Genomic DNA, 12031 nt, shown 5'->3' on the forward strand with positions numbered 1-12031 from the left:
GTTGGATTATCTTCTTATGACTAAACATAATTGATCTGCTAGGGCGCTTTCTGTTTTAGTCTTTAAAGAATCTCTTTGCCTGTGTTCCGTGTAGGTTCGTACACTTAGGTTGTGCAGGAGTTACCCGACCTGACAGGCCTGGACTTGATCTAAGTAAACAACCTCCTGTTGTCCTTATCTTGTACTTGTATAGAATTGTAGCTGTTGTGATACAATTTTTTCCTTTAGAAAGAGAAAAGGCAAAATAAAAAATTCACCTCGTAAACTGGATCAAATCCGCCCCCTTCCCTGAGTTTGTTTGTGATACTGAAATTGTTCGTAGCGATTAATATGCTGTCAAAATTATAGATGAATAGCTCCGATGGATCTTGGTTTCTAATATATCCCTGAAGACTCTCTTGAAGTCCCAGTAGTATCAGTCAATTTAAAGAACTTTGTTGTTACTTTGACTTTTCCTGATTTGGCAAATATAACAATCAAATGCTGAGTCAGATAAAACCTTCAAAATTTCTTTGTTAGCTTACACAAATGAATTGCTATACTATTTATAAAAAAGAATTTTAAAAAAGACCCCAGTAAAGCCGGGCGGCTATACTTCTATTATACAGGAAATTATTCGGCGTACGGCCGAGCGGCTATACTGTTTATTTAAAAAAAGGGGCACCCGCCTAGCAAGAATAAGGTACCAAGCTAGATAGCTCCACTGCACTAGATGGTTAGAACTGTTAAGGAACTGTGTTCAATTTTGTTATCATATCTGTTTAGTCTATTCTTGTATGTTCCTATTGCTTGTATGTCTAGCAATCAAGGCCCCTTATACTTTGTTGGAACAAAGAAATTCTTTTCGAAGATGGGTCTAGCTTGCCACATTGCAAAAATTCACAGTGAGGTAATGAGTCATTACTCCGTGATCATTGCTGACTGAGTTTTGTGAAATTTGTCTTCCCTTTTCATATGTTTTCTTGGATGAAGGCATCTATTGAGCACAATGCATGGAACTCAAGCAATATATTGAGGAGCTTTACTGGGGATCTGGTAAGCGTGTGATGCTGCTGGGGCACAGCAAGGGCAGTGTTGATGCTGCAGCTGCATTGTCAATCTACTGGGGTGATTTGAAAGACAAAGTTGCTGGCTTAGCACTGGTACAGAGCCCCTATGGTGGCACTCCCTTGACTTCTGATATTCTTCGCGAAGGCCAGATTGCCGACAAAGAAACCTGCAGGATCATGAAACTTTTAATATGCGAGCTAATTATTAAGGTAATAGCACCACCAATGACTGAGCTTGTTGAAAGTCCTTTGTGTATGTACTAAACAAGTGGAGAATTATGAAGCTCTGGGCCACAAATGAGGTTCACGCCAAGTCCAAGTTCTGGAATAATCCTTAGCCTTAGCCTTAGCTTGGCTTTTGTGATCCCAAATGTTCATTGGTGAATTTTGGGTTAAACTTAATATTGTTGATTGATTTGTTTGGATTAGGTATTTCATGAGGAAGCTGAAGAAGGTCAAGAAGAGCAATGGCCAAGTGCTTGCCATTAATGAGGTTTGATCTCTTTGCCGTTTATACTTTATTTTTTTCTAATTAATAAATTTGTACCCATTTTGATTATTTGTCAGTGTCTAATGTAGTCAATGTTTTTTTTTTTGCGGTGGGGAAGTGGTTCCTTCTCAACTCTCCTCCTGGCGAAATCCAATTTGTTGCCAAAGGTCTCCACCTTTGACCCCAAAGCGTCACTCTTTTATCACATTTATTTCGCTTTTTTCTAATTTTGTTTCGATCATTTGAATCGTATTTTGTATTTGGTGTTTGGCTTTGGCGGCAGATGTGAAGGAGGTTGCGTCAGAGGCATCCTCTCGGATATTATCAAAACCTATCAGCATATCCACACCTTCTTTTACACCCTATTTCTCTGCACATTCCTCTCAAAAACTTAAATGCTTTATGCTCCACCATAGCCTTTGGTAGTTTTCTCTTCCTTCACTTGGTTCCATTTTAAGTTTTAACTTTTTTAAATCTTTATTGTAAATTTGTTACTTTAAATCCTTAATTTTAGGATTAGTTATGGTTTATTTTTATACCTTATAATGAATTGAGATGTGGATAATGAATGTGTTTCTTCCTTCATAGTTGTGCTTAAAATGATATTTCTCTTGATATCTTTTCTTTGGTATATAGGTGACATGAAGCAGAAACAGGGAAGGAAATCTCATATGAAATGGTATTTTATGTTGGAGGTTAGGTTTATCTTATGATTTTTTTATGTTAGATTTCATACTGAATCAATTTGAAAGGTTCCCATGAGGACTATATGAATTTCTTTTTAAGTTTTTATGGTTATAAGTTTAACACATTAAATTTATTTTTTCTTATCAGTTCTTTCAACTTTATTTTGCTAATTCAGTGATAGTAGTTGTCAAAAATGGCATCAAAGCTTGGCAAATCTATGCTTGATGGGGTTGGTGTTACGATTTGATCAGTGATAGGACTTTTGGTTAAATTCCCAAGCAGGGAATGCATTCTTTGCCATAGTTCCCGGACAGGTCCTCTTGGCTTCCCTTGATGCTATCAGTAAGTTGATTAGGTTCTACAACCTATAGGTGTTTATAGGTTATTTCTGGTTTTATAGCTTCTCCATTAAATTAACATAGACTATAAATGGCAATACATGTATCAGTTTTGACCATAGGTGTCTATAGATAATTTATTCTTTTGTACAACAAACTTGCACATGGTTTGATTCTGTTATGGGTATTTGGTTTGATTCTATTAAAGTCTTGGTCTTTTGGTTTCATTCTGTTATAGGTATTTAATAATTTGTGGCAACGACATATTTTTATACTTTTGCCCACCACATTCGTAGAATGCTTGGCGTATTTAAATTGTGGTTTGTGCAGTTGATTTTGTGGCCTTAATTCTGTAATAATAGTCATTGTCTTCACTAAATTTTCCCATTTGTTTGCACCAACACCTACCATTTTTCAAATTTTTTACCAAAAGAGTTAAAACCCTTGCAAAGGACAAGAAAGAATAGAAGTCACCTCTATAGTAAAGCCATCAAGAGAAAGATCCCCTTCCAACAGACATCAAGGACCTGTCCAAACTCTTTTGAACAATGAACATCTCAAAATTGCTGATATTTTGATGTTTTGATTGCTGCTTGGTTTATTAAAATATGGTCAATAATTTTACATGACAAGCAGCTTATAAAACATGTTATTAGTCTTTTTTTTTTAACTTGCTAAACAAAGCATGATGCCACTATTTGGATCTCCATGTCTATAATAATATCATCTTTCATACATATTTTCATGATTTTGTATACATTTGACACGGTTTTAAAACCCGCAGCATGCGGGTACCTTTGCTAGTCATTACTATATCACATACAATGTTCACACAAGTTACAGAATTTCTAAATACCTCCTATTTTGCCACAGTATCATATTCTACAGAATCAGCTAATCTACATGAATCAAGCAACAACTTGCAGAAGTAATAACCCCTAGCCAACATGAACCACAAAAGGATACTGTAATGTTTCATTCAACAACAAAGAATCATACGTCGTATTTGTTTCAAGAATCAAACTAAAACCCCAAAAGTGTGTACTTTGAAACCAGAATATAAGACAAACCCAAATCAGCAGGATGGAAGATCATCTCCGGCACAAGGAACCTTTCATTTGTCAAGTCAAACTCCTGCCCAAAAACAACTAACACCACTCAGAAGTAGAAAACAAACACAACCAGATAATGGTCAACACTGAACAGTGGCAGTCGTGTAAATTGAGTAACAACTAATAACCAAAGTGTACTTCCACTTTTATAGTGGTCATTTTAAGAGAATGAAACAGTAAGTAAGCCAGATGGCTTTGCAGAGTGAAGACAAAGTGAGAGCAAAAACCAACGAACGTGAGCGAATTTTTTTTTTTTATTGAATGCTTGTCCCGATCGATAATGTGACAGTAAAATTAATATTTTATTTCAGGAAAAATATTTTAATCAATAATTGGATGAGACTGAAGAGAGATGAAACGCTGTGTTCTTTACTTCCCAAAAACAAAGAAAAGGTTTCTTATTTCCTTTTTCGGGTCATACTCATACGTACTGTTCTTTGCAAAAGCTTGAACTGCTCAGTTTTGGGTTTTTCTGTTTGGCTTCAAAGGAAATTCAACCTCAAGTTTTGTACTTTCCAGTGCTTGGTCAGTCGTGATCTTTCATTTCTCGGGAACCAAACAAGAATAGCATTTCTTGTTGCTAATGCCTCCAGAATGTTAGTGTTTCTCAGTCACTCTGGTAAGGCTTTGATTCATAAACTAGACTAGAATGCCTGCCAATGTAACTGAAATTGCTAGGCAGGTCTAGGCAGGTCTAGGCGGCACTAGGCGGCGCTAGGCGGGTCTAGGCGGGCGGGTCGGGTTCTTTTCTTTTTTTCTTTTTCACCTCCTTCCCTTTCAATTACAAGTGTTTATCAGAAGTATGACTACTGTAACTGTTTTGTATTTCTCAAATCTCAATCTAGTCATCTTCATTGTTGGATTGGTGATGTTGCTTCATCTTGATGTAGGTTGACACTACCATTACACGGTTTACAATTTGCTTGGAGATTGGCAATTTCTTGTTGGAGAAGTTCTGTCGTGTACGTTAGATGTGCTCGTCTTCGAATTTGTAGGTAAAAGAAGTATTGCATCAATTATGCAAACTGATGGACTCGTATTCCATAGAGTCTATAAATAGTTTCTTTTAGTTTTAGTTCAGATTGGATTCTGTTTTACTCAATGCAAATAATTCATTGCTTTTAATTACAACTCATTGTTTCATTCTTTTAGGTTCTCATGGTTGAGCTTCATTTTTGCATTTGTCAGCCTGGCATCTCGAGTACAGAAAACATTGCAAGGTTCATCTGACGATATTGGATGGTTGCCACGCGCTCCTGGCATGCCTGGTGTGGAGGATGGTACAGCAAGATTCTTGGAATTGCTCGCAGGAATAAGGTACCAAGCTAATATAATAGCTCCACTGCACTAGATGGTTGGACCTATTCAAGAACTGTGTTCAATTACTGTGTTCAATTTTGTAATCATATCTGTTTAATCTATTCTTGTATATTCCTATTGCTTGTATATCATGCTATATACTTCAGGAATGGGGAGCACACATTGCCTAGTTCATTTGTCTATCTGCTTATTCCAGGTAAAGACAATTTATTTTTCTCTTTTGGACTTTGTTCTTCTCCCCCTGTTCAATCGACATTTAGCATTGTGGCACCTATAGTTATGGGAACTTTGATTTTCCAGGCCTCTATGGCAATCACGGCACCGTATACTTTGTGAAATTTGTCTTCCCTTTTCATATGTTTTCTTTTATGAAGGCATCTGTTGAGCACAATGCATGGGAACTCAAGCAATACATTGAGGAGCTTTACTGGGAATCTGGTAAGCGTGTGATGCTGCTGGGCAAAGCAAGGAAGGTGAGAAGCCTGTATTCCAACAAAGTATAATGCCGACAAAGCTTATGCATGATACATTCATGGCTTTTTTCTTTCCTTCTTTATTTTAGCTCGCGCATCTTGTTCCATTACACATAGAGTTAGGAGCAAAATCTTTATGAAATGCAGTTACCTAACAATCACGTTTATTCTACAATACCAAAAAGGAGGAATATTTTATGTCATATTAACCTTTTTCTCATGAACTTAAGCAGAAGAAAAATCCTTTTCTCATGAAACTAAAATGTACATAAATGTTTTATGAAAAACTGTATCATATCTAGTTCCCAACTATCTGTTTAAATTCGTTTTCCCAACATAAATGTTACTGCATCTGTCTCATGAGAATGCAATGCATTTTCATAACACCCAATGCTACTTCACCTTTTACATTCTATACAAATTTTGTATTGTACATAAACATGAAAATATTGGAGGAAACTAAAACATCATTCCTCATAATGTGGATGACTATATATGTAAATCAATGAAAATTAATTTTCCTTTTGGAAGAAAAAATATTAGTTTTTCAGTCAAAAAACAAACAATAGTAATATTGTAAGCCTTGTATTGGAGGATTTTCTGATTTCGATTGTTTGGAATCCTATGAAAAAAGGTATAGGGTTTAGGGTTTAGGATTTCGTACTGTGACACAAAGGTATCACTTCGTGTTTGAAGGCAACATGCTTGAGGAGGAGTGGTAATATGAAGAAGAATAACGAAAACTGATGAACCCAAATGTTGTGACATTATTAAATGGTCAGTAAATAGTAAATACTGTGGAGAGAGAGAAAGGTGTTACAATTTCCATTTTAAAATCTTTGTATTTCATTGACCAATAATGATAAAAAAAAATTTGTATTTTTTGTTGAGAATTATTTACTAAGTAATGGAAACTAACCCACTTTTGTTCCAGTTGATTATAACTTTCAAAAAGAACAAATTTCTTAAAATTTTAATATAGAAGAAAATCTATTGCATGTGAATGAAACATTGGCTTAAGTTCGTGTCTACATTAACTTAAGGAGAAAAGATACTGATGCAAAAAGCAGATTTCGTATTAACACCTGAGATTAATTAAAGAGTAGAGAAAATAAATGAGTAATCGTGTTTGTCAACAACTTTAGAAGAAAAAAGGGATAAAACAGTCTAGACACGAACCAACCAAAGCAACTAAAATCTTTTGCTGAATTCCTCATTGTCTGATCTCTACCTTTTTCCCGATGGTGCTGCGTTGTCTTCAAAACTTATAACTATAGTTCCATCACTTCTCCAATTATCCTAAATGAGGGGAAATTGCCTCACCTTCAAATGCTACTATAACGAATTCTATTGGGTTAATTCGAATATTCTAAAACTATAAATACCTAAATCTGCAGCTTCCCCTCAATAAATAAATAAGAGTAATGCTACACTTACCCCATTTGTATATCACATTCTCATACCACCTGGCATATGAAGTGGACAACCACATCAATTAAAAGTGTCAATAAATTATAAAAGAAAAGAAAATGTTAAATTAATTTAATGAGTAATGCTACACTTACCACATTTATATCCCACATTTTCATACCACCTTATGTGGTAGATGAAGTGGACAATTACATCAATTAAAAAGTGTCAATAAATCATAAAAGATAAGAAAACTTTAAATTAATTTTAATTGATGTGTTGTCCACCTCATCTGCCACATAAGGTGGTATGAGAATGTGGTATACAAATGTGGTAAGAATAGCATTATTCTAATTTAATTGATGTGGTTGTCCACCCTCATCTGCCATATAAGGTGGTATGAGAATGTGATGTACAAAATGTGGTAAGTGTAGCATTATTCAATAAATAAACTATGGTGAGACCAGGAGAAGGGATCACACACGAGAGATATACTCAAGATCCTCATTTCATTGGGAGTCATGCACATGGAAATGTCACCTTTGGGGTTGATCTGGACGCTGCTCCAAAAGTGGTGCTCGGCCCATCACCATTCTCAATCGGAGGGGAAGTGCCCCATCTTCCTTATGATTCTAATGGCTTAAGCACATGCACTCCTCCATTTGTAAGTCCTTATGCAAACTAATTGGGTTCAGATGGATGTGCCGCAACAGCGAGAGGATACACCTTAAGCCGTTAAGCGTATAGCCGTTCGGCTATACTATATATTTCTAAATTAAATAATAATAAAACCCGAGTAAAGCTATACTATTTAGAAAAAAAAAAACCCGGAGTATAGCAACGCGCTATATTATTTATAAATATAAAAAAGGGACCCACCTAGCGCCTAGTGGTCCATGTGTGCGGCTATACGAATTTTTATAATAAAAACCCGATTATATCGATACTAAGGGGGAAAATGGGACCCGCCTAGCGAGTGTCCACGTGTCAAAACATGTATAGCCAGACGGCTATACATTAAAAAAAAACAACAATTACCGTAGTAAGGCCGAGCAGCTATACGATTTTTTAATAAATAAAAAATGCCAGAGTATAGCCACTATACGATTTTGAAAATACTCTTGGGGGCAAACTCCCTTCTGAGAGGCAGATTCTTGCCTTTTATGTTGGAAATGTGCATGGCTATTTACGTCCAATTCTGCTGGAGCACTGGAAGGACAAAGACTCTGATATGAAGATCTTTGGTCCAATGCCTCCTAGTGTTGCAATCAAAATGAAATATATCCAGCACATGAAGATAAGCAAATAATGTATCTGCCCCATGGGTTACGAGGTCAACAGCCCACAGGTGGCTATACTCTTTATAAAAGATAAAAAGGAGCCGCCAAGCGCTAAGAGCGTTTTTTTGGTGAAATGAGTACAGCCAAGCGGCTATACGCTAGAAATAGAATTTTTTTAACAGTATAGCGGCTCGGCTGTACCCTACAAATAAAATGTTTCCACAGTATCGCCAGGCGGCTATACTCCATAAATAGAATTTTCCAACAGTTTAGCCGCCCGACTATACTCCATAAATTTCAACGGTATAGCCGCGCGGCGATAAGTTGTAAAAAGAATTTTCCAAAGTTATAGCCGGTCGGCTATACCCATTAAACATCATAATCTGAATTTCTCGAGTCCCAGATTAAAAGAAGAGTCTCCTACGACATCGAGCAGATCCAAGCTCTTCGTACTCAGCCTTGGCGACACACATTGATCATCATCTTCCTACTCTGTCCCAATCCCAAGCAAATTGGCATCCACAACATCATCTATCATTGCATCTGGTAATAGTGAGTTTGCAATCCATTGCTTAGAATTCATTTCCCCAACAAACATCTCATCTGTTGGCTTCCTTCTTGGGATTGTTTCCATCACTACAATTCCAAAACTGTACACATCCCCTCTTGTTGAAACCATTCCTTCCAATCCGCACTCTGCATTACAAAAAATCGGCCTAGGCTGCCTGGGCGGGTCTGGGCGGCACTAGGCCAATCTAGGAGGCGCTATGCGGGTTTGGGCTACACTAGGCGAGTCTAGGAGGCGCTAGGCGGGTCTAGGAGACGCTACGCTGGTCTAGGAGGCGCTAGGCAGGTCTAGACATCGCTAGGCGGGTCTAGGCGGGTCTAGGCGGGTCTAGGCGGCGCTAGGCGGTTCTAGGCGGCGCTAGGTGGGTCTGGGTGCCAGGGTGGGTCTGGTTCTTTAGGGTTTAGGGTCTGGGTGCCAGGGTGGTTCTGGTTCTTTTCTTTTGTTCTTTAAGCCCACTGCCTAGCGATTTTTCAAACTTATGGCAGCTCATGTTTAGCAAGTTTGAATTTGATGGGAAACTGAATCCTACTTTTGTGGAACGGACATTTAAGCTCCCATTATCAAGCATACGAGCATATCTAAAAGAGCCTATTACTCCCAGGTTTCACATTCTTTGCATTTTGTTGGATTATCTTCTTATGACTAAACATAATTGAGTTGCTAGGTGCACTTTCTGTTTTAGTCTTTAAAGAATCTCTTTGCTTAGGTTCGTCCACTTAGGTTTTGCAGGAGTTACCCGACCTGACAGGCCTGGACTTGATCTAAATAAACAACCTCCTGTTGTTCGCTTAAACAAGGAATTGGATTTTATACTGACATTCAAGTTGAAGGTTTCATACTAATTCAGTGCAAGCTGTTTGATATTTTTATACATAATCAGTGTATCAAAATACCACTTCTTAGCTCTTTTCTGTTCTTTTTCTTTTTCTGGGTCAGATTTAGCTCTTTTGATTTTGTACATTGATAAGTTTTGGAGCAGGGGGAGGATTTAGCACGGGAAACTGGAATACCATATACAATTGTGAGGCCTTGTGCATTAACTGAGGAGCCTGCCGGAGCAGTCTCATTTTTTACCGAGGAGACAACATAACGCTATATAATCAAATAGAAGATCACTATTCTCTCTTTGTTGTATGCATGTGATGACATGTATTGCTCTTTCTTTCCCTTATAATAGTAATAATATCTGAATGTTAGGATTTATAGTATTTATATATATGCAGGGTAAGATATCAAGAGAGGAGGTTGCTCAGATTTGTGTTGCTGCGTTGGAAAGCTCCTATGCATCTGGCAAGACATTTGAGGTCACGGCCCGACTTATGTCCCTTAATTGTGTGCTGTGTGCTGTGTGCTGTGTGCTGTGGCTGTAATGTCTTAATGCAATTATGTCCCTTAATTGTGTGATGTGTGTTCTTAAAGTAAATTATTAATCGAAGTTAAAGAAAAATAGAAAAACTGAGGTTTAAACATATAAAACCACAACCGATCACCACCAAAACCTTCACAAAATTAAGGTATCACCCTCAACACTATGCTTGGCCTTCTTGTGTGACTCAAGTTCAGACCTGGAAACATCAACATAACACAAACATTAAAAAAAAATGAAAAAATAGAAAAAATATTTTTAGAACTTTAACTTGCTCACACCACCATCAGCCTTTTGTGCTCATTGCTTGGGCTAATCACCTCGTCTTACCACCATCATCCTCGTCTCCACCATCACATTTCTACAATCACATAGGCAATTTATAAATGTGTGATTAGTACCAACACCTAGTCAAACTATTGAAGCTTCTCTTGCATGAAGTTCAAGGACAGAAACAGAAAGACTATATTGGTTAAAAGCAAGAGAGTCTAAAACCAACAGCTTTTTGTAAAGGCCTGAGGCAAGCAACACCTAAGTGACTAAGTAAACCACATTCAATTCTAGAGAAATGCATTTCAGAAAAGCATTCTCCACTTGCGGATAAATGAAATGATTTCCATGTGAATCGTCAAATGTAACCAGGGAATCAGTTTCCATTTCTATGAAGTTGAAGTACTATAAATAAACTCTCTGAATACTACATTGATCCGTTTTGGCTTGGCTACTTGTGATAAGTTACTTCTGTTAGTCACTAGTTCATTGCTTATAGCCTTAAAAAGGCACAGTGACATGCACAGATATAGACTCGCACATTCATACCTGGGAATCAGAGCCCGACGATACAAGCACATTAAGAACATGAGAAAAGGCAAGGCCTGTTATGCTTTTTTGATCTGCTGCACATTATCTGAAAGATAAGTGCCAATCCAAAATCTGAAAATTTTGGACTCATCCTTCTCATCCAACAGAACATTACTTACCTTCAAACAGGAATCATGGTGGAGATAAACAAGTCCTCTAGCAACACCTTGAATTATATTGAAGCGTTTAGCCCAATCAAACACTGCTCTTCTCATTGGATCTAATCAATACACCCATTGCCATTAGAAATGAAATCAATAGTCCCCCTGAGTTCGGCATACTAGGATAGGAAGAACTCAGACATTATCAATGATACTGAAGAAAGATTAGGTGACAATGAGAAACTTGGCCAAACATAAAGGGCCAGTGAAACTAACCCAATAATATCGATATCATATCCAAGCTTTTGTTGAGCTGTACAAGATTCTTGTGTTGGAGTTTGGAGATCAACAGAATCTCAATCTTCAACTCTTCGATGCCTTGCCCTGAGCTACTGCAAGATAGTCATTTTCAAAAAATTGGCCTAGGCGGTGGGCGCCCAGGAGCTAGGCGGCAGCCTAGGCGGATCTTTTTTTTTATATATGTTGTTTTTCATGTACTCATTCTTCAACTCTTCGATGCCTTGCCCTGAGCTACTAGATAGTCATTTTCGGAAAATCGGCCTCGGCGGTGGGTGCCCAGGCGCTAGGCGGGCGCCTAGGCGCTAGGCGGCTGCCTAGGCGGGACTCTTTTATTTATGTTTTATTTTTATAGATATTGTTTTTCATGGACTTAGATTTCAACTACCAAAGACTCGGTGATGGTGGTGACCAAGGACGAGTACGAAAAATGCCATTCTGCTCATCCCATCTTCTTCTCCAACAATGGTGTGACGGTGTTCACATTGGACCGGCCTGGTTTGTTCTATTTCATTAGTGGGGTTTCCGGGCACTGCGAGAGAGGCCAGAAGATGATCATCAAGGTCTTGGAACCGGCAAGCCCACCACAATCTGCTGACCAGAACGAGCAGAAGAATGATGCTGCAGTTGCAATGGCAGCCATCACTTCTGCAACTCTCATGTCCTGCATTATGTCATT

The 12031-nt window shown here is 37.8% G+C and overlaps 2 long non-coding RNA genes across 13 annotated transcripts; both read left to right on the forward strand.

The window, feature by feature from the left end:
- The first annotated feature begins 1327 nt into the window (after nt 1–1327).
- On the forward strand, nt 1328–6275 carry LOC103330067 (uncharacterized). Of its 10 annotated transcripts, none has more exons than XR_016125790.1 (8): nt 1328–1368; nt 1479–1542; nt 1629–1961; nt 2176–2568; nt 4567–4671; nt 4865–4993; nt 5143–5192; nt 5371–6257. It is a non-coding gene; the product is annotated as an uncharacterized LOC103330067 (long non-coding RNA). The 10 variants fall into 10 exon arrangements; XR_016125786.1 differs by having other exon boundaries at nt 1658–1961; XR_016125791.1 differs by having other exon boundaries at nt 1328–1351.
- A 2297-nt stretch (nt 6276–8572) lies between these two features.
- Nucleotides 8573–11883, forward strand: LOC103330068 (uncharacterized). 3 transcript variants are annotated; one of them, XR_016125837.1, is made up of 4 exons: nt 8573–9328; nt 9434–9557; nt 9707–9876; nt 9951–11883. It is a non-coding gene; the product is annotated as an uncharacterized LOC103330068 (long non-coding RNA). The 3 variants fall into 3 exon arrangements; XR_016125835.1 differs by having other exon boundaries at nt 9434–9876; XR_016125836.1 differs by lacking the exon at nt 9707–9876.
- Nucleotides 11884–12031: the final 148 nt, after the last annotated feature.

This window comes from Prunus mume, linkage group LG4 (assembly GCF_029339155.1).
Source record: "Prunus mume cultivar Tortuosa linkage group LG4, ASM2933915v1, whole genome shotgun sequence".
In the NCBI taxonomy this organism is placed as follows: Eukaryota; Viridiplantae; Streptophyta; class Magnoliopsida; order Rosales; family Rosaceae; genus Prunus; species Prunus mume.